Source organism: Zingiber officinale, chromosome 2B (assembly GCF_018446385.1).
Source record: "Zingiber officinale cultivar Zhangliang chromosome 2B, Zo_v1.1, whole genome shotgun sequence".
Taxonomy (NCBI): domain Eukaryota; kingdom Viridiplantae; phylum Streptophyta; class Magnoliopsida; order Zingiberales; family Zingiberaceae; genus Zingiber; species Zingiber officinale.
In genome coordinates, this window is record NC_055989.1 from 75,465,122 (window position 1) to 75,484,312 (window position 19,191).

The 19,191-nt window shown below is 42.7% G+C and overlaps 1 long non-coding RNA gene across 2 annotated transcripts; it reads left to right on the plus strand.

The window, feature by feature from the left end:
• The first annotated feature begins 14,136 nt into the window (after window positions 1–14,136).
• LOC122049199 lies at window positions 14,137–15,432 on the plus strand. 2 transcript variants are annotated; one of them, XR_006130876.1, is made up of 4 exons: window positions 14,137–14,706; window positions 14,796–14,871; window positions 15,003–15,078; window positions 15,422–15,432. It is a non-coding gene; the product is annotated as an uncharacterized LOC122049199 (long non-coding RNA). The 2 variants fall into 2 exon arrangements; XR_006130875.1 differs by lacking the exon at window positions 15,422–15,432 and having other exon boundaries at window positions 15,003–15,401.
• The last annotated feature ends 3,759 nt before the right edge of the window (window positions 15,433–19,191 follow it).

Sequence of the window (19,191 nt, forward strand, 5' to 3'; positions counted from 1 at the left end):
TCTCAAGCTTACAGATACTTTTTCCTTATACTGCAGATAAAGGTAAAGGAAAGATGGACTAGCGGAGGCTGGAGGGAAATGCGATGAAGATGTGTGTGGACGGAACTTGGAATAAAGATCTTAGGGAATTTCAGCAAGCTTGTTTTAAGCACTAAAACCTTTTAGCCTTTTATTAGTTGCACCTTAGTATGTTAATTGCTATGAATTAGTTAATCATGCACCTTATTATACTTAGAACACTATTGGTGTGATGTTAGAATGTTTTGCATTTAGTTAGAATTGATATAAGCAATTTCGGCAAGAACAAGTGCTGAAATCAGAGCGTAGCTGCAAAATCAGAAACCCCAATCGATCGGTGGATCGATTGGGGGCCCTCAATCGATCAATGGATCGATTGGCATCTTGTTCCGCGAACAGACTACGTCTGGATCGATCATCCGATCGATCCAGCCTAGTTTCATCGCGAACAGAAGGCTCTAGGATCGATCACTGGATCGATTGGCCAGTCTGGATCGATCAGCCGATCGATCCAGAATATCGCCCCGAGCACAGTGGCGTGCTGGATCGATCACTGGATCGATCCAACCCAAGTTCCGCATACAGTAGCATGCTGGATCGATCACTGGATCGATCCGACCATTCCAATCGATCAATGGATCGATTGGGAGGCCTGATAATAACCAGAAATCCTCAGCCCAGTTCCTTGACCATGGGGGGGGATGTAAAACATGTTATGAATAGTTTAGATTACATCCCTTAGCACATATAGAATCAAGAAATGATAATAGATTAGCAAAGTTTTAATTAGTACAGCTTCCGCATCTAGATTTAGTGATGGTCAGGGAATAGTTAGCACAGCATAATGTGATGATCGGCCTTACAGCTTAGTTAGTAGAAGGCGGGTCGTTACAGAGTGGTATCAGAGCAAAGTTCCATACTTCCTCACACACACATTAGCATTGAACCTGCAGCTTCCAAGTAAGAACATCTCTCACTTCATTTATGTTTTGTTTGTTTTCATGTTCCTAGATAACTAAAGCATGCTTATATATGTATGATAGTACCTAACATGATAACAATAGTTATGCAATATGATTCTGTTAGTTATGTATGTCCTCTGTGTCTTTAGAAAATGGTACGAGGATGCCCAGCTAGAAGGGCACCAGCTATTGAGCCCCAACATGAGGCAGGCAGTTCAGTGCCTCCCCCTGACCTTACAACATTAGTGGCTCAGTTACAGCAGCAGCTAGCTGAACAGCAACAGGAGATAGCCACCTTAAAGGCTAATCAGCAGAATACTCCCACAGTCACCCCGGAACCAAACTTAGCAACGCCAGTAGTCTTAGAGGTTCCACCAGTCCAGCCTACAGCACCAGTAGCCCCAGCAACAGAGGCAAGAAGAGAAGCCTATCTGATCCAGTGGCAGAGAGTCAAGCCAGAGAATTTCTCAGGCACCAGCGAACCATGGGATGCTCAAGCCTGGTTCAAAACACTAGAGAGCACGATGGAGCTTCTGGACTGGCCAGAGCATGAGAAGGTGAAGTGCGCCTCCTTCTGTTTGACAGGAGATGCACGTATGTGGTGGGAGAGAATTAGAGCGAAGCGCCCAGTGAACCAGATGACATGGGCTGACTTCGAGAAAGAATTCTTCGAGGAGTTCTTTCACATGCGGGTCACAAATCGTCACTACGACGAGTTCACTGAGTTTCGTCAGGGCAACCTATCAGTCGAGGAAGCCATGAAGAAATTCAATAAATTGGCTCGTCTATGCCCTGAACTAGTCAGCACAGAAAAAGAACGAGTCCGGTTGATGCTCAAGATGCTGAGGCCGGAAATAGCAATGAACGTGGCTGGCGGCGTTCATAGGCCGCAAACCACCGAAGAACTAGTCAGCAGTGCTCTGACCACCGAGCACTATCAGAACAATATCAAGTAGCAGAAGCAAGTCCTCTCAGAGTCCAAAGGGCAAGGACGCTCAAGTACTCAGAAACAACAGGGCCACAGCTCTAACTGGAAAGGGAACTCCAGCAACAAGCGCAAACCAGGGAGTTACCCAAAGGGAGGACCAGCCAGCAAACAGCCTAGTTATCCCAAATGTGCTACTTGTGGGAAATTTCACCCAGGAGTTTGTCGCAAGGGTACACGAGGATGCTTTGAATGTGGACAGGAAGGGCATATGGCTAAGCAATGCCCGAACAAGACAAGTCTTCCTCAACCACAGCCGATACAGTATGGAGGACAACCAGCACAGCTACATCAGATGAAGGCCATGTTAGATGGTCCACACATCAGCCAGGGCAGACTAGAAGCCCCTCCAGCTACGACGAATGCAAGGATCTACTCCTTAACCAGAGAAGACGTAACAAATGCCTCGACAGTTGTTTCAGGTCAGGTTAGTATTTTACAGCAAAATACAATTGTCTTATTCGATACTGGGGCAACCCATTCATATATATCCAGGGCATTTGCTGAGAAGTTAGCAATACCTCTAGAGGTACTCAGTAGTCAGTTTCTGATAACGCTACCTTCAGGAGAAATTATGGCATCCATGCATTGGCTCAGAGCAGTGCCAGTCATTATAGCAGACAGAGAACTCTTTTGTGATCTGATAGTGCTAAATATGACGGACTACGATGTCATCTTCGGAATGGACTTCTTGATCAGATACGGTGCCTCCATCGAGTGCCATAAGCAGAAAGTCGTATTCCAACCTGAAGCAGAAGCACAGTTCGAGTTCATCGGAGAACCCAAGAGAAAGGCCAAGAAGTTTCTCTCAGCTATGAAAGCACAGAGATTAATGGATTTAGGATGTACGGGATTTTTAGCACATGTGGTCAGTACCAGTCAGGACAAGGACCAACAGCTAGCGGGGGTCTGAGTCGTATGTGACTACCCAGCAGTCTTCCCTGAAGAGTTACCAGGCTTAGCACCAGACAGGGAGATAGAATTTGAGATAGAGCTCATTCCCGGTACAAATCCTATTTCCAAAGCGCCTTACCGCATGGACCCAGCAGAACTGAAAGAACTTCATGAGCAATTACAGGAGCTGCTTGACAAAGGCTTCATACACCCTAGTCACTCACCATGGGGAGCGCCTGTATTGTTCGTGAAGAAGAAGGACGGGAGCATGCGCCTGTGTATAGACTACCGAGCGCTGAACCAAGTCACTATCAAGAACAGGTATCCCCTCCCCAGAATAGATGACCTATTCGATTAGCTAAAGGGAGCAGCAGTGTTCTCTAAGATAGACCTCAAATCAGGTTATCATCAGGTGAAGGTTAAAGAAGGGGATATACCCAAGACAGCATTCATGACCAGATACGGACATTACGAGTTCGTAGTCATGCCCTTCGGCGTGACAAATGCTCTAGCTACTTTCATGGACCTCATGAACAGGGTATTCAGAGAATACTTAGATAAGTTTGTTATCGTATTCATCGATGACATTCTTATCTATTCAGGAACTCAGGAAGAACACGCAGAGCACCTGAAAATAGTACTGCAGACCCTTCAGCAGAACCAGTTGTACGCCAAGTTCACAAAATGTGAATTTTGGTTAGATCAGGTGTCCTTCCTAGGTCACATCATCTCAAAGGATGGTATTATGGTAGACCCCAGTAAAATAGAAGCTGTGAGTAACTGGAAAAAGACCCAAGAACGCTAGTGAGATCAGAAGCTTTCTGGGATTAGCAGGCTATTACAGAAAATTCGTAGAGGACTTCTCCAGGATAGCCTCCCCACTGACAGCTCTCACCAGGAAGAACAGAAAATTTCAGTGGACAGAGGACTGTGAGAATAGCTTCAGTGAGCTAAAAAGAAGATTGACCAGTGCACCTATTCTGACTCTACCTGAAAATACAGACAGCTTTGATATATATAGTGATGCCTCTAAGTTGGGACTAGGAGCAGTGCTGATGTAAGATGGCAAGGTAATCGCCTACGCCTCCAGACAACTCAAGGATTATGAGAAGAACTATCCTACTCATGACCTTGAGCTTGCAACAGTCGTGTTCGCCCTCAAAATTTGGAGACATTACTTGTATGGAGCTCAGTGCAGAGTGTATATAGATCATCAGAGTCTGAAGTACTTCTTCACTCAGAAGGATCTGAATATGCGACGGCGCAGGTGGCTAGAGCTGGTCAAAGACTATGATATAGACATCCTCTACCACCCAGGGAAAGCCAATAGGGTAGCAGACGCACTTAGTAGAAAGTCCAGTGCTACCCTATTATCTTTAGCAGCCATGTCACCGCCCCTACAGAAAGAGATCACAGATTTCGGTCTCGAACTCATAGTTGGACAGCTCTCTACTATGACATTAGAGTCTACCTTGCTTGGTGACATTCAGACAGCTCAGGAACAGGATCCTGAAATTCAGAAAATCAAGCAAGGGATAGCAGAATTAGAAGGTGGAGAGTTCAGAATATCAGATAGCGGGGTATTATACTTTGGTGATAGATTATGTGTTCCAGATCAGGAGGAATTACGAAGAAAGATTTTAGATGAGGCTCACAAGACTCCCTATGCGATGCATCCTGGCTCCACCAAAACGTACCAGGACTTGAAGAAATGTTTTTGGTAGCCTGGGATGAAGAGAGACATCGCTCGATATGTCAGCACCTGCCTAACCTGTCAGAGGGTTAAAGCAGAACATCAGATACCAGGAGGAGTTTTGCAGCCTATTCAGATTCCAGAATGGAAGTGGGAGGATATTTCTATGGATTTCATAGTGGGATTACCCAGAACCACGAATGGTTTTGATACCATCTGGGTAATAGTCGACAGATTGACTAAATCATCCCACTTCATAGCTATCAGGATATCCCACTCCATGGAACAGCTAGCTCAGCTATATCTCAAGGAGGTAGTCAGATTGCATGGAGTCCCACGAACCATTATATCAGACAGAGATAGCAGATTCACATCACACTTCTGGGAGTGTGTACAGTCAGCATTGGGCACGAAGTTAAAGTTCAGCACAGCCTTCCATCCTCAGACAGATTGACAGACGGAGCGAGTAAATCAGGTACTCGAAGATATGCTCCGAGCATGTGCCCTAGACTTCAAGGGAAGTTGGTGCAAATATCTGAGTCTAGCAGAGTTTGCATACAACAATAGCTATCAGGCCACTATCGGTATGGCACCTTACGAGGCTCTCTATGGGCGGAGGTGTAGATCTCCAATCTGCTGGTATGAGAGTGGTGAACAGAAAGAACTAGAACTTAAGACAGATCTAGTGGCAGATACCACAGCAGCTATACAGCAGATCCGCCAGAGGATAGAGACAGCTCAGAGATACGCGGCACAGACCTTTAGAGTTTTCAGTTGGGGATACAGTGTTCCTCAGAGTGGCTCCCATGAAGGGAGTAATGCGTTTCAGGAAGAAAGGCAAAATAAGTCCCAGATATGTGGGACCATACCTTATCAGCAGAAGAGTGGGCAAGGTAGCATATGAGCTAGAGCTACCCCAGGAAATGTCAGCTGTCCACAATGTATTTCATGTCTCTATGCTGAAGAAGCATATCTCAGATGCCAACTAGGTGATTGAGCCCCAGTCGGTACAAATCCGCGAACACCTCAGTTACGATAGTCGGCCTATTCAGATAATAGACCAAGCAGTTAAGAAATTACGGAACAATGAAGTACCATTAGTCAAAGTTATTTGGCACAGTCACACAGCAGAAGAGGCAACTTGGGAGACAGAAGCTAGTATGAGACAGAAGTACCCAGAGTTATTCTAAGTTTGAGGATGAACTTTTTATAAGGTATGGGGGATTGTAACGCCCGAAAATTCTCAAAAATAATTATTAGAAATATCCTAGTATTTTTCTGGAATTTTAGGATATTTTTACAAAATTGTTAGAGTAGCGGAAGTAGCAAAAATAAATAGAAAATGAAAATAGCCTACGTGGGAATTGAACCCGAGACCTAGCGAACCCTATGACTTATAGATAGCTTTAGTAAACCAAGTGAACCCAGCAGGGCCGTGCTGAAAGGAAAGGGAAACAATTAAATTTATATTCAAGTTGGGCCGAAATTACCACTTAATATAAATAGGGAATTATTAAGTGGGGGTTTATTTTTAATCGGGATTTCTTCTCCTCAAACCCTCATTGACGCCACCCCTCCCTTTTTCTCCTTCTCTCGGCGCCAACCACAAGAGCAACCGAGGGTTCCTCTCCTAGGGCTTCAAGGGCACCTTCTGGCGACGACTCCGACACGAGGATGTTCCCCTCCGTGAGAAGAACACGTAGACGCGAGAGGATCGTCGAGAAGATCGTCTCCACCGGAAAACTAGCGACTAGATTCGTAAGAAAATTACCACAAGAGGTAAGAAACCCCTCACCTGTAGTATAAGTAGGTATTCGAGTGATTTTTATGCATTAGTTTAGTCGTATGCAAATTTTGGCACATAGGGTGTGCACTAGCGTACACCGAGTGCTCGATAGAATGTTTAGCACAGTCGAATGAAATTAGGCATTTTATTAGCTTAGATAAATGCACTAGAACCATTTACATAGCCTATTAGTCTTGCTTCAGCTTTTACAGGACTAGATGTCCAATGGGTGGGCTCCCACAGTCGCCTCTAGGTTCAGACAACCTAGTTCTAGGTTTAGATAACCTAGTAAAAGCAAGACAAGAAATATTAGCTATGTTCAGTATTTTACATTTAGCAATGGCACTGTACTGGATTAGATATCCATTGGGTTGGGCTCCCATAGTCGTCCCTAAGTTCAGATAACCTAGTAACCCTACTAGATTCGGGACTTGCAAACCCGGGTCTAGTTAGAGATGCGCGCATAGTAAGTACAGTTGCCGGGCCCAAACAACAGCTTGATTATTATTTTAATCTAATTATGAATATAGTTTTAGAACCCCACGAAATAGTTATGTGAGTTCAGTACAGCTTTAGCATTAGATCAGTATTAGCTTAACTCAATTTTAGTATCAGTTTAGTTCTCCTATTGCTACAATGTGATAGTTTATGATTAGCTCTTATTGCCATGATCAGTTTCTAAATTCTATGTTTAGTATGTCATGCCATGCTTAGCATATTCAGTATGTACTTCAAATAGCATGTTTTCAAATCATAACTGCACTGTATGCATGTTTTAGTGAGGTAGATGGTTTCTTACTAAGCTCTCAAGCTTACAGATACTTTTTCCTTATACTGCAGATAAAGGTAAAGGAAAGATGGATTAGCGGGGGCTGGAGGGCAATGCGATGAAGATGTGTGTGGACGGAACTTGGAATAAAGATCTTAGGGAATTTCAGCAAGCTTGTTTTAAGCACTAAAACCTTTTAGGCTTTTATTAGTTGCACCTTAGTATGTTTGTAAAATACCGAAAATAGGCGAATATTAATAAGGGAATTTTCCGAAATTTTTGGAAATTTTTCGGGAATTTTTCGGAGCTCGTATGGACGAGTTTACGGGGATAAAAATGGGGCTCCGGGAAGGCCTGTTTTGGATACCCGTTTAAGTGAGGAAATGTTTTATTTATAAATACCTTTTTACTCTTTTTCTTTTATTTTCCCCCTCGCCATTTCTTTCTTCCCCGCACCCTCACTCGAGCCTCGCCCGCGCCTCTTCTGTTCCTCTCGCCGAACTAGGCACCGAGCCTTCTTCCCCGCCAAATGCTGTGCCCTAACTGCCACTCGGCGGTTCCTTCTCCTCGTCGCGTGCCCTAGTCCTTACCCGTGCCTATTTCATTTCGGCGCCGATCTTTTTCCTTCCCTAAGTCTTGACGCCGTGCCCTAGTTTTTTCTTCTCGCTACGAGCTCTCGCCGGCTGAACCCTTCTTCCCTTCTGTTTTCTACCTCCGGCCGCCGAGCAAAGCTGTCTTCTATGTGCCCTAGCCGCGAGCCACCCGAGCACCATCGCACCTCTGTCCTAGGTGACGGCCAAAGGGGGAAAGGACCGTTCCCTAGATCTATTCCTCACTGCAGCACGAAACAGCGCCACCAGCCAGTCTCATCGGGCCCTAGCATTGTCGTCGGATCCTTGATCACCTCTGATCAGTGGAGAGGAAGAAGGTAAGATTGATCGGAATTTAGTCGTTGCTTAATTTGTTATCTCCAATTCTTGATCTCAATTGGATCTGACCAGTGGGAAAGATTTCCAGCAGGGAGATTGTACTAGGTGGGTAGTTCTTGGTCCGACCCATCTTGATCCAACGTTAACAGTGGCTAGGTAGTGAGGTAAGAAGTAGAGAATTATATCTTTGTTATAGACTCTATGTTGTTTGGACTATTGTGATGATAGATTTGATTTAGGTATGAGGTAATCAATTTGTACATGTGTATTTGCTGACTAACGATCCATACTCTAGGTTAACCAGAGGTATTTGGTTGGAACGACAGCAGGCGTCTTCGGCAGTGACTCAACAGCCGAATATGCATATTTGGGTGAGTTTTGGATTGAGGTAAATGCATTGTTGTTAGTATAAATGGATTTTGGAGTTAGTAAATCTATTATGGTTTGTGTAATTTGGATTGGTTGAATATCATGATGGAATGTATGTCGTTAGGCTCATTGAATTGATTTTTCATACGTGGAGTGTTTGATTATTGATCGAGGATCATTGGATTTATTCGATGAGTTAGGAATGTTGGATTAAACCTGACTCAATCAAATGGATTGGATGAATCGAAATTTATCGTTGCATTGAGGTTTCCTTAATTGGTTTTAGGGATTTTATTTAGCTATTTAACCCATGTGAATTTAGCTAAATAAAATATATTGATACAGGACTCTGATTCGAGATGAGCATCTCAACGTCGGATTTGGACTGGATTGGACCTTCTATTTGAGGCGGGTACCTCTTGACTTATCTTTTATGATATTGTCTTTGGATATGCATAGTATTTTATAACTACAAGCAATGAACATGTTTGTCTTTGGTATGTCATTGTTTGATATCCATAGCATGTTAGGTTTATCGCCTGTGACGTATCCGTGCTTATATCATGTGATTTATTGCCATGAGTACTGTGTTACCATGAGTATCTTAGTTTCTAGAATAAGTGACATACCATGTTTTACTGAGGTTAGGACTAGGTTCTGGACTTTTGGTTTCAGTCATGTGTATCGAGATTATCTGATACTTAGGTTTTTATGCCATGACTGGCTTGTGTACCTCTATTTATATATCACATATGATTCGTGTACCTAAACTTTGATTCTTTGATCTGTGTATATTGTTGGTACATATGTTATGGAAGGGAGATATGTTTAGGATCTAGGTTGTTATACCGTAGAGGACCTGTATACCCTAGATCTGTGGATTTGACTCACTGATATTGTGGTTCCCATATTATATATATGGATATGGTTATGTTGATCAGTTTATGACTATGCTTAGTGTCATGCATCATGATTGCATGCTGCGCGATTGTCGGCTCCACTATGGTTGAGCACATCTCCAGTTACATGTACTGCACACACCACCACTCATGGATTAGTGGTATATCAGGCAGGTGTGTGGCGGTTCTGCTGTTTGGCTCCGTTGGTCTGAGGACTCAGCGTGGTAGCTGGCAGACAGTTCCGCTCTGTTTGGCTCTGCTGGCATTTAGTGTAGCAGCGTAGTAGCCGGCAGACGGTGGACTCTGTTTGGCTCCGTTGGTCAGGTGACTCAGCGTGGTAGCCGGCAGAGATACCTCCCCGTCATTTTGTACCGGGAGTTGAGAGCATTGAGCTCCCCCATTTATGATTTGGGGTCACAGGACAGGAGTACTCCGACAGCATCCCATCCACTCGGTCACTCATCAGGAGTAGTGACGACAGAGTGCACGGTTGTCACAGCCCTACCCACTCGGTCTCACCATTTGTGTGTGAGATGACTGACTGGCGTCAGGGGTGACCAGGACGCATCATTAGCATCATATGCATTGATGTATTTATATTATTGTGATTGCTGCATTTGGTTGCTGCATTTTGGTTGGATACATACTTTTGACCTGCATACAGGATTATTGACACTTTCGGTTTGACGATCCTTTTTGTCCGGATAGGAGTTCCTGGTGAGTACAGCTTCCTCAGTTACCTTTAAGTTTTTGCGTATTCCCTGTATATGATTAGGAAGCTGTATTCCATGTTTGTTGCTGTTAGATATATCTTACTACTCATGTCCATTGGTGTTCGCTGAGTTGTTGAACTCACCCCCGTTGACACTATCTTTTTCAGGTACCAGGTTATTTATGGTGTCGCTTGGAGCATCCTGTCTGCTGGTCCCCACGTCACATCAGAAGACTTATCGGTTTCATGTATGTTTTGTTTGTTTATGTATCAGTTTGTTTAGCTCTGTACTTCGATTTTATTTTTGGAGTGTTGATGCTGTTATGTGGTAATTTGTATTTGTTGTTGGTTGTGTAAGCCTAGCCGGCTAGCAGTTTTTGTGCTTTGGTTTGTATTGGGTTTCTGTCATTTTCGTTGTGTTGGTTTTATTCCAGCCGTGTGGCTGATGATATATATATAACTGCATGGTTGTGTGTATATATTCCAGCCGCCTGTGGCTGATGTATATTGTGTATGTAGAAAGTGTCAGATTGTCCGCCGTACAGGGGAGGTGCTGCCGAAATTTCTTCGAACAGGGACTCCTCTGGGGCGTGACAATTTAGTGGTATTAGAGCAGGTATACGATACTTGCTATATGTTCTGGATTTTTGAGATTTGTTCTGATATCAATTTATTTGGTATCAGAGATCGACTTACGAGTCTTATTTTCCTTGTATTTCGGATTTCGTGTTTTGATCTTCTCGATGTGACTTTTCGGGTCTTAGGACCTGGCAGCAGCAGGACATCTCCAAGCTATAGGAGGTATGTTGGTATATGTTATCCTACCTTTTTGATTAGTTTATGCCCTGTTCATTATTACAGTCTATAACATGTATTAGCACTCTTTACTAGTACCTGTCTGGTTGTTGTAGCATATATTATATGTGATGGGTTAGCCACTGATCTTGATTGACCTTAATAGAGATTGAGGGATTACAGTTTCTGGCGATTTTTCATATCATACACCAGTAGTTTTAGTTTCTGTTATTACTAGTTGGTTAGCAGATTGAGGCACATACCAGCCTCTGCTATTATTAGCTAGGTAGTGACTAGTAATTATATATTCTAGATGACCCAGCCAGTAGAATACAGATATACTCTAATTAGTTTTCGTCGGTAGATGATTAATGTACTCTGGTTAGATCGGTCAATAGAAAACTGATTTATACATGTTGATTTATGAGTTGAAGGAGTTCAATGATGGATAGTTCATTTGTAAATAGTGTGGGTATTCCCATTTAGATATGGTTATTGTAGGTTCCTTGTGGATTAAAGCTATTTAGTTAGCTGTACGTGCCTGATTGACATATTGGAGGATTCTTATCGATTTAAATCTGTGTCGTGGTATGTGCACATGGGTGTGAGTGTCATGTTGGAAGTGTCTTGTCGACTACATCAGTGTTGTGATATATACATATGAGTTTGGTGTGGTATCTGAGGTATCTTGTTGATTATGTGTAATTTGTGAGTGCACCTGGGTTTAGTATGCTTTATTGGAAGTATTAAGTGATTATACTCATTTGGTATTTGTTGTGAGTATTATTTGAGGTGTATTGCCGATTATACCTACGTTGATTTTTGCACACGTGTTCGGTATGTATTGTTGGAGGTATCATACTGAATATACCTGAGTTGTGTGTGTGTTTGATGTATAATAATTGAAGAATTATGTTGATCATACCTATGTTGTGTGTGCACGTGTGTCAGGTCTATGATTGGTAGCATCATGATGATTCTACCTATGTTGAATGTAGAATGTTGAGTGTCTACATTATGTTATTGGTTGTATTGCCCTGTCAACTAATTTTCCTATCAGTGGATGACCCACTAGGATGCTGATAGAGTTGATGATGGATTTGATTAGTTACTAGGTTGTTATATCCTAGACTAACCACAGCGAATTGTGGTAGAGAGATCTTGTACAGTCTCTAGCTGGATAGTTAGGTGCCTTGGGGTACTTGGGTATTGTTTTGTGGTGGAGCGTTGCTCCCACATATCATGGATTGCTGGTAGCGGAGCATTGCTCCTATATTTATTGCAGATACATATTTCAGATTATTTGTGGTGGAGTGTTGCTCCCACATGTTGAGGATTTCTTGTGGTAGAGCGTTGCTCCCACATATGTGGTGTTTCCTGTGATGGAGCGTTGCTCTCACTCTGGAGGATTTATTCTTTGGTGATTATATATCGTTGGTGATTAGATCTGTGTATTGTTGAGGATCTTATTGTTAGGAATGTCTGTGATACAGACATTATGTGTCTTGGTTTTACCATTAGTGCATGCGGTGCCCTAGATGTTATCATGGACTCGATGATTTGGGTATCCCTAGAATGTTTGGATTGGTTTCCATTGTCTTTGTTGACGATGTTGTGATCTATTTCGGATCCGCGGTGAGTCACGTACACCACCTTTGCTTAGATCTAGAGATGTTTCGACGAGAACATCTATATGTGATGATCAGTAGTGCTTATTTGGATTGTCTTATGTGACGATGATTAGGACACACGGTCACCAGTAGGAGTATACCGTGGTTCCACAGGAGATCGAGGTTGTTACCGTTGGGAGTAGACAGAGTCGATATAAGAGGCTCGCAACTTCCTTTGTTTGGCTCGATATTTCCGGAGATACATTGAGGGTTTTTTTTTTTACGGATTGCTATGCTACTTATACGCCTGACCATGTAAGGCGTGAAGGTTACTTGGACTGAGGATTGCAAGACCAGCTTCTAGGAGCTGAAGCAGAGACTAGTGTCGGCTTCGATTTTTGGTTTTTACCTTCTGGAGAGGATGAATTTGTCCTTTACACCGACGCATCTCTTCAGGGTTTGTGCGCTGTTCTAGTGCAACACGATAGAGTATTCTCTTATGCTTCTCGTCAGTTGAAGAAGCATGGGAAGAACTACCTAGTTCATGATCTAGAGTTGGCCGCTATTATTTTTTGCCCTGAAGATTTGGCGGCATTACCTGTATGATATTACATTGAGATTCTCACTAACCATAAGAGTCTCAAATATCTGTTCACTCAGAAGGAACTTAATTTTCGACAGAGGAGATAGATGGAGTTCCTGAAGGATTATGATTATACCATTAGCTATCAACCAGGAAAAGCTAATGTGGTTGCCGATGCACTTAGCCGGAAGTCCAGAGGGACTTTAGCTTGCCACCGAGTTGTGGTTACAGACTTGATTCAGGGTTTCTTCGAGTTTGACCTTGAGGAGCAGGGACAGACCGAGCAGGGTATTCTTGTTACCATAGTTGCTCAGTCGTCGATCAGGACGAGAATCTGTGAGGCCCAATTGTTGGGACCTCATAGAGCTTAGTATGAGGCAGAGTTGGTCCGTACTATTAGACGGAGAGTGTCAGAGGCACAGGACTGCTAGAAGAGTTATGCTGACCGGAGTCTGAGACTTTTAGAGTTCTCCATTTGCGACTATGTATTTCTGTGAGTTTCACCCACGAAAAGGGGTGAAGAGATTGACCTCAGAGGTAAGCTAGCCTGCGATACATTGGACCTTTCCAGATCTTGAAAAGGGTTGGAGCGGTAGCTTATCGTTTAGTGCTACCACCAACTTTGGCGGGCGTTCACGACGTATTCCATGTGTCTATGCTGATGAGGTATATATCCGACTCGACACATGTACTGATAGATATCTTAGTTCCTATTCAGCCTGACGTCACTTATGAGAAGATTCCGGTACGGATTCTAGACCGGAAAGAGCGTCAGTTGTGGAACAAGACTACCCGGCTGGTTAAAGTCGGATGACATCATCATTTGGACGAGGAGGTTACTTGGAAGCTCGAGGATATTATCCGAGCTCGATACCCCATCTTTTCACTTGAGGTATATGATTTAGTTTACCGTTCAGCATTTATACTTTCTGTCTGTTGTTAGTACTTGCTGATGGTAGATAACGAAATTTGGGGACCAAATTTTTATTAGTGGGGGAGAATGTAAAATACCGAAAATAGGCGAATATTAATAAGGGAATTTTCTGGAATTTTTGGAAATTTTTCGGGAATTTTTCGGAGCTCGTATGGACGAGTTTACGGGGATAAAAACGGGGCTCCAGGAATGCCTGTTTTGGATACCCGTTTAAGTGAGGAAATGTTTTATTTATAAATACCTTTTTACTCTTTTTCTTTTATTTTCCCCCTCGCCGTTTCTTTCTTCCCCGCACCCTCACTCGAGCCTCGCCCGCGCCTCTTCTGTTCCTCTCGCCGAACTCGGCACCGAGCCTTCTTCCCCGCCAAATGCTGTGCCCTAACTGCCACTCGGCGGTTCCTTCTCCTCGTCGCGTGCCCTAGTCCTTACCCGTGCCTATTTCATTTCGGCGCCGATCTTTTTCCTTCCCTAAGTCTTGACGCCGTGCCCTAGTTTTTTTCTTCTCGCCGCGAGCTCTCGCCGGCTGAACCCTTCTTCCCTTCTGTTTTCTACCTCCGGCCGCCGAGCAAAGCTGTCTTCTATGTGCCCTAGCCGCGAGCCACTCGAGCACCATCGCACCTCTGTCCTAGGTGACGGCCAAAGGGGGAAAGGACCGTTCCCTAGATCTATTCCTCACTGCCGCACGAAACAGCGCCACCAGCCGGTCTCATCGGGCCCTAGCATTGTCGCCGGATCCTTGATCACCTCTGATCAGTGGAGAGGAAGAAGGTAAGATTGATTGGAATTTAGTCGTTGCTTAATTTGTTATCTCCAATTCTTGATCTCAATTGGATCTGACCAGTGGGAAAGATTTCCAGCAGGGAGATTGTACTAGGTGGGTAGTTCTTGGTCCGACCCATCTTGATCCAGCGTTAACAGTGGCTAGGTAGTGAGGTAAGAAGTAGAGAATTATATCTTTGTTATAGACTCTATGTTGTTTGGACTATTGTGATGATAGATTTGATTTAGGTATGAGGTAATCAATTTGTACATGTGTATTTGCTGACTAACGATCCATACTCTAGGTTAACCAGAGGTATTTGGTTGGAACGACAGCAGGCGTCTTCGGCAGTGACTCAACAGCCGAATATGCATATTTGGGTGAGTTTTGGATTGAGGTAAATGCATTGTTGTTAGTATAAATGGATTTTGGAGTTAGTAAATCTATTATGGTTTGTGTAATTTGGATTGGTTGAATATCATGATGGAATGTATGTCGTTAGGCACATTGAATTGATTTTTCATACGTGGAGTGTTTGATTATTGATCGAGGATCATTGGATTTATTCGATGAGTTAGGAATGTTGGATTAAACCTGACTCAATCAAATGGATTGGATGAATCAAAATTTATCGTTGCATTGAGGTTTCCTTAATTGGTTTTAGGGATTTTATTTAGCTATTTAACCCATGTGAATTTAGCTAAATAAAATATATTGATACAGGACTCTGATTCAAGATGAGCATCTCAACGTCGGATTTGGACTGGATTGGACCTTCTATTTGAGGCGGGTACCTCTTGACTTATCTTTTATGATATTGTCTTTGGATATGCATAGTATTTTATAACTACAAGCAATGAACATGTTTGTCTTTGGTATGTCATTGTTTGATATCCATAGCATGTTAGGTTTATCGCCTGTGACGTATCCGTGCTTATATCATGTGATTTATTGCCATGAGTACTGTGTTACCATGAGTATCTTAGTTTCTAGAATAAGTGACATACCATGTTTTACTGAGGTTAGGACTAGGTTCTGGACTTTTGGTTTCAGTCATGTGTATCGAGATTATCTGATACTTAGGTTTTTATGCCATGACTGGCTTGTGTACCTCTATTTGTATATCACATATGATTCGTGTACCTAGATTTTGATTCTTTGATCTGTGTATATTGTTGGTACATATGTTATGGAAGGGAGATATGTTTAGGATCTAGGTTGTTATACCGTAGAGGACCAGATACCCTAGATCCGTGGATTTGACTCAACGATATTGTGGTTCCCATATTATATATATGGATATGGTTATGTTGATCGGTTTATGACTATGCTTAGTGTCATGCATCATGATTGCATGGCGCGATTGTCGGCTCCACTATGGTTGAGCACATCGATTACATGTCTGCACACACCACCACTCATGGATTAGTGGTATATCGAGGTGTGTGGCGGTTCTCTGCTTAGCTCCGTTAGTCGAGGACTCGGCATGGTAGCCGTGCAGTTCCGCTCTGTTTGGCTCCACGGCATTTAGTGTAGCAGCGTAGTAGCCGGTAGACGGTGGACTCTGCTTGGCTCCGTTGGTCGGGTGACTCAGCGTGGTAGCCGTGAGACCTCCCGTCATTTTGTACTGGGAGTTGAGAGCATTGAGCTCCCCATTTATGATTTGGGGTCATAGGGCGGAGTACTCGACAAGATCCCGCCCACTCGGTCACTCATCGGGAGTAGTGACGACAAAGTGCACGGTTGTCACACCCTACCCACTCGGTCTCACCATTTGTGTGTGAGATGATAGCGTCGGGGGTGACCAGGACGCATCATTAGCATCATATGCATTGATGTATTTATATTATTGTGATTGCTGCATTTGGTTGCTGCATTTTGGTTGGATACATACTTTTGACCTGCATACAGGATTATTGACACTTTCGGTTTGACGACCCTTTTTGTCCGGATAGGAGTTCCTGGTGAGTACAGCTTCCTCAGTTACCTTTCAGTTTTTGCGTATTCCCTGTATATGATTAGGAAGCTGTATTCCATGTTTGTTACTGTTAGATATATCTTACTACTCATGTCCATTGGTGTTCGCTGAGTTGTTGAACTCACCCCCGTTGACACTATCTTTTTCAGGTACCAGGTTATTTATGGTGTCGCTTGGAGCATCCTGTCTGCTGGTCCCCACGTCACATCAGAAGACTTATCGGTTTCATGTATGTTTTGTTTGTTTATGTATCAGTTTGTTTAGCTCTGTACTTCGGTTTTGTTTTTGGAGTGTTGATGTTGTTATGTGGTAATTTGTATTTGTTGTTGGTTGTGTAAGCCTAGCCGGCTAGCAGTTTTTGTGCTTTGGTTTGTATTGGGTTTCTGTCATTTTCGTTGTGTTGGTTTTATTCCAACCGTGTGGCTGATGATATATATATAACTTCGTGGTTGTGTGTATATATTCCAGCCGCCTGTGGCTGATGTATATTGTGTATGTAGAAAGTGTCAGATTGTCCGTCGTACAGGGGAGGTGCTGCCGAAATTTCTTCGGACAGGGACTCCTCTGGGGCGTGACAATGTTAATTGCTATGAATTAGTTAATCATGCACCTTATTATACTTAGAACACTATTGGTATGATGTTAGAATGTTTTGCATTTAGTTAAAATTGATATAAGCAATTTCGGCACGAACAAGTGCTGAAATCATAGCGTAGCTGCAAAATCAGAAACCCCAATCGATTGGTGGATCGATTGGGGGCCCTCAATCGATCAATGGATCGAATGGAAGCTTGTTCCACGAACAGACTGCGTCTGGATCGATCATCCGATCGATCCAGCCTAGTTTTATCGCGAACAGAAGGCTCTGGGATCGATCACTGGATCGATTGGCTAGTTTGGATCGATCAGCCGATCGATCCAGAATATCACCCCGAGCACAGTGGCGTGCTGGATCGATCACTGGATCGATCCAACCCAAGTTCTGCATACAGTAGCATGCTGGATCGATCACTGGATCGATCCGACCATTCCAATCGATCAATGGATCGATTGGGAGGCCTGATAATAACCAGAAATCCTCAGCCCAGTTCCTTGACCATGGGGGGGGGGGATGTAAAACATGTTATGAATAGTTTAGATTACATCCCTTAGCACATATAGAATCAAGAAATGATAATAGATTAGCAAAGTTTTAATTAGTACAACTTTCGCATCTAGATTTAGTGATGGTCAGGGAATAGTTAGCACAGCTTAATGTGACGATCGGCCTTACAGCTTTGTTAGTAGAAGGCGGGTCGTTACAGATCGAGTTCTGACAATTGCAGAAATTATTGGCTAATGATATCCTTCTAAATTGTGATCCAGCATCGAAACAATTCTGCTGTTGATAGCATAGTGTTAACTGAATTTAGATTCCTGAAAATGTTGCTACTGGATTCCAAGTTTTGGGTATGTTTTCAACTTTACATTATTCAAGCCAAAAATCTTTCGAGAATTATGGATTGAATTCTGAAAATTCCTCATTGACTCATAATTCCTACAATTGAGGTAGAAACTAACTCCTATTTTGATTTTCTGGAAGTGGAATTCTTAAAACCAGAAATGAAGAAACCAATGCTAGTTCTGAAATTGATCTTGCTGTGCCAAGTGGAGTGCTTGTGACTGAGTCTAGCAGAATTGTTAGAAACCTGCAGATTTCTATTAAAAGAGAAAATTAGAGTGCTTGAAGTGCTATTGAATTTAGTTATTTCCATGTTGATTGTGGCTAAATCCTGTGAGCAAGGCTGCTGTTAGTGTTCCACTAATTACTGATCAGTTCTTGATTTCTAAAACTTGAGCCAAGGTTTTGATGGAAGAAGAGAATAGAGGAAGATGTTGCTGGTTTGTGATATTTTCTGCAGCTAATAAAAGTTATAAATGAATATACCAATTATAGAATGATGCATGCCAATTCTTGATACAAGTTTCTGATCATTAAGGACTTGAAGTGGATCATGGATGCATGTTGGAATTTTGTGTAAAGTGCAGGACCAAATCTGAAACTGCTGAGAGTACTAAAAATAGAGTGAGGAAAAGAGCAGAATCTGCAGAGAGTGGCACATTGAAATAATAAGTTGATATATATGAAATTCATGTACCAACAAGTGCATGTTTAGTGCTAAATCTCTGTGCTATTTTTGATTAGTAACATCATGAATTCCTGCAAATCTAGAATTTTGAAATTGCACTTAACCTTTTGATTCTTGATATGAAGCTGAAACAAGATTAAGCTGTTAAAATTCAACAAAAGTATGCTGAGATAGAGAATACATATTTGAAAATGCAAAGTTTAGTCATATGGCGTGCCAAATTTGATAAACAAAGGGAATGTTGGAGAGCAATGTTTATGAAAATGTAGTATTTGAGTTGTCTTTGCTGCTGCTGTGAAGATTTCTGTTCTGTGTGCTTATTGTGGGAATTTTCCTATTCTTATGCAAGGAGAGAATTCTAAGCTGCAACGAATTGTAAGAGGAAT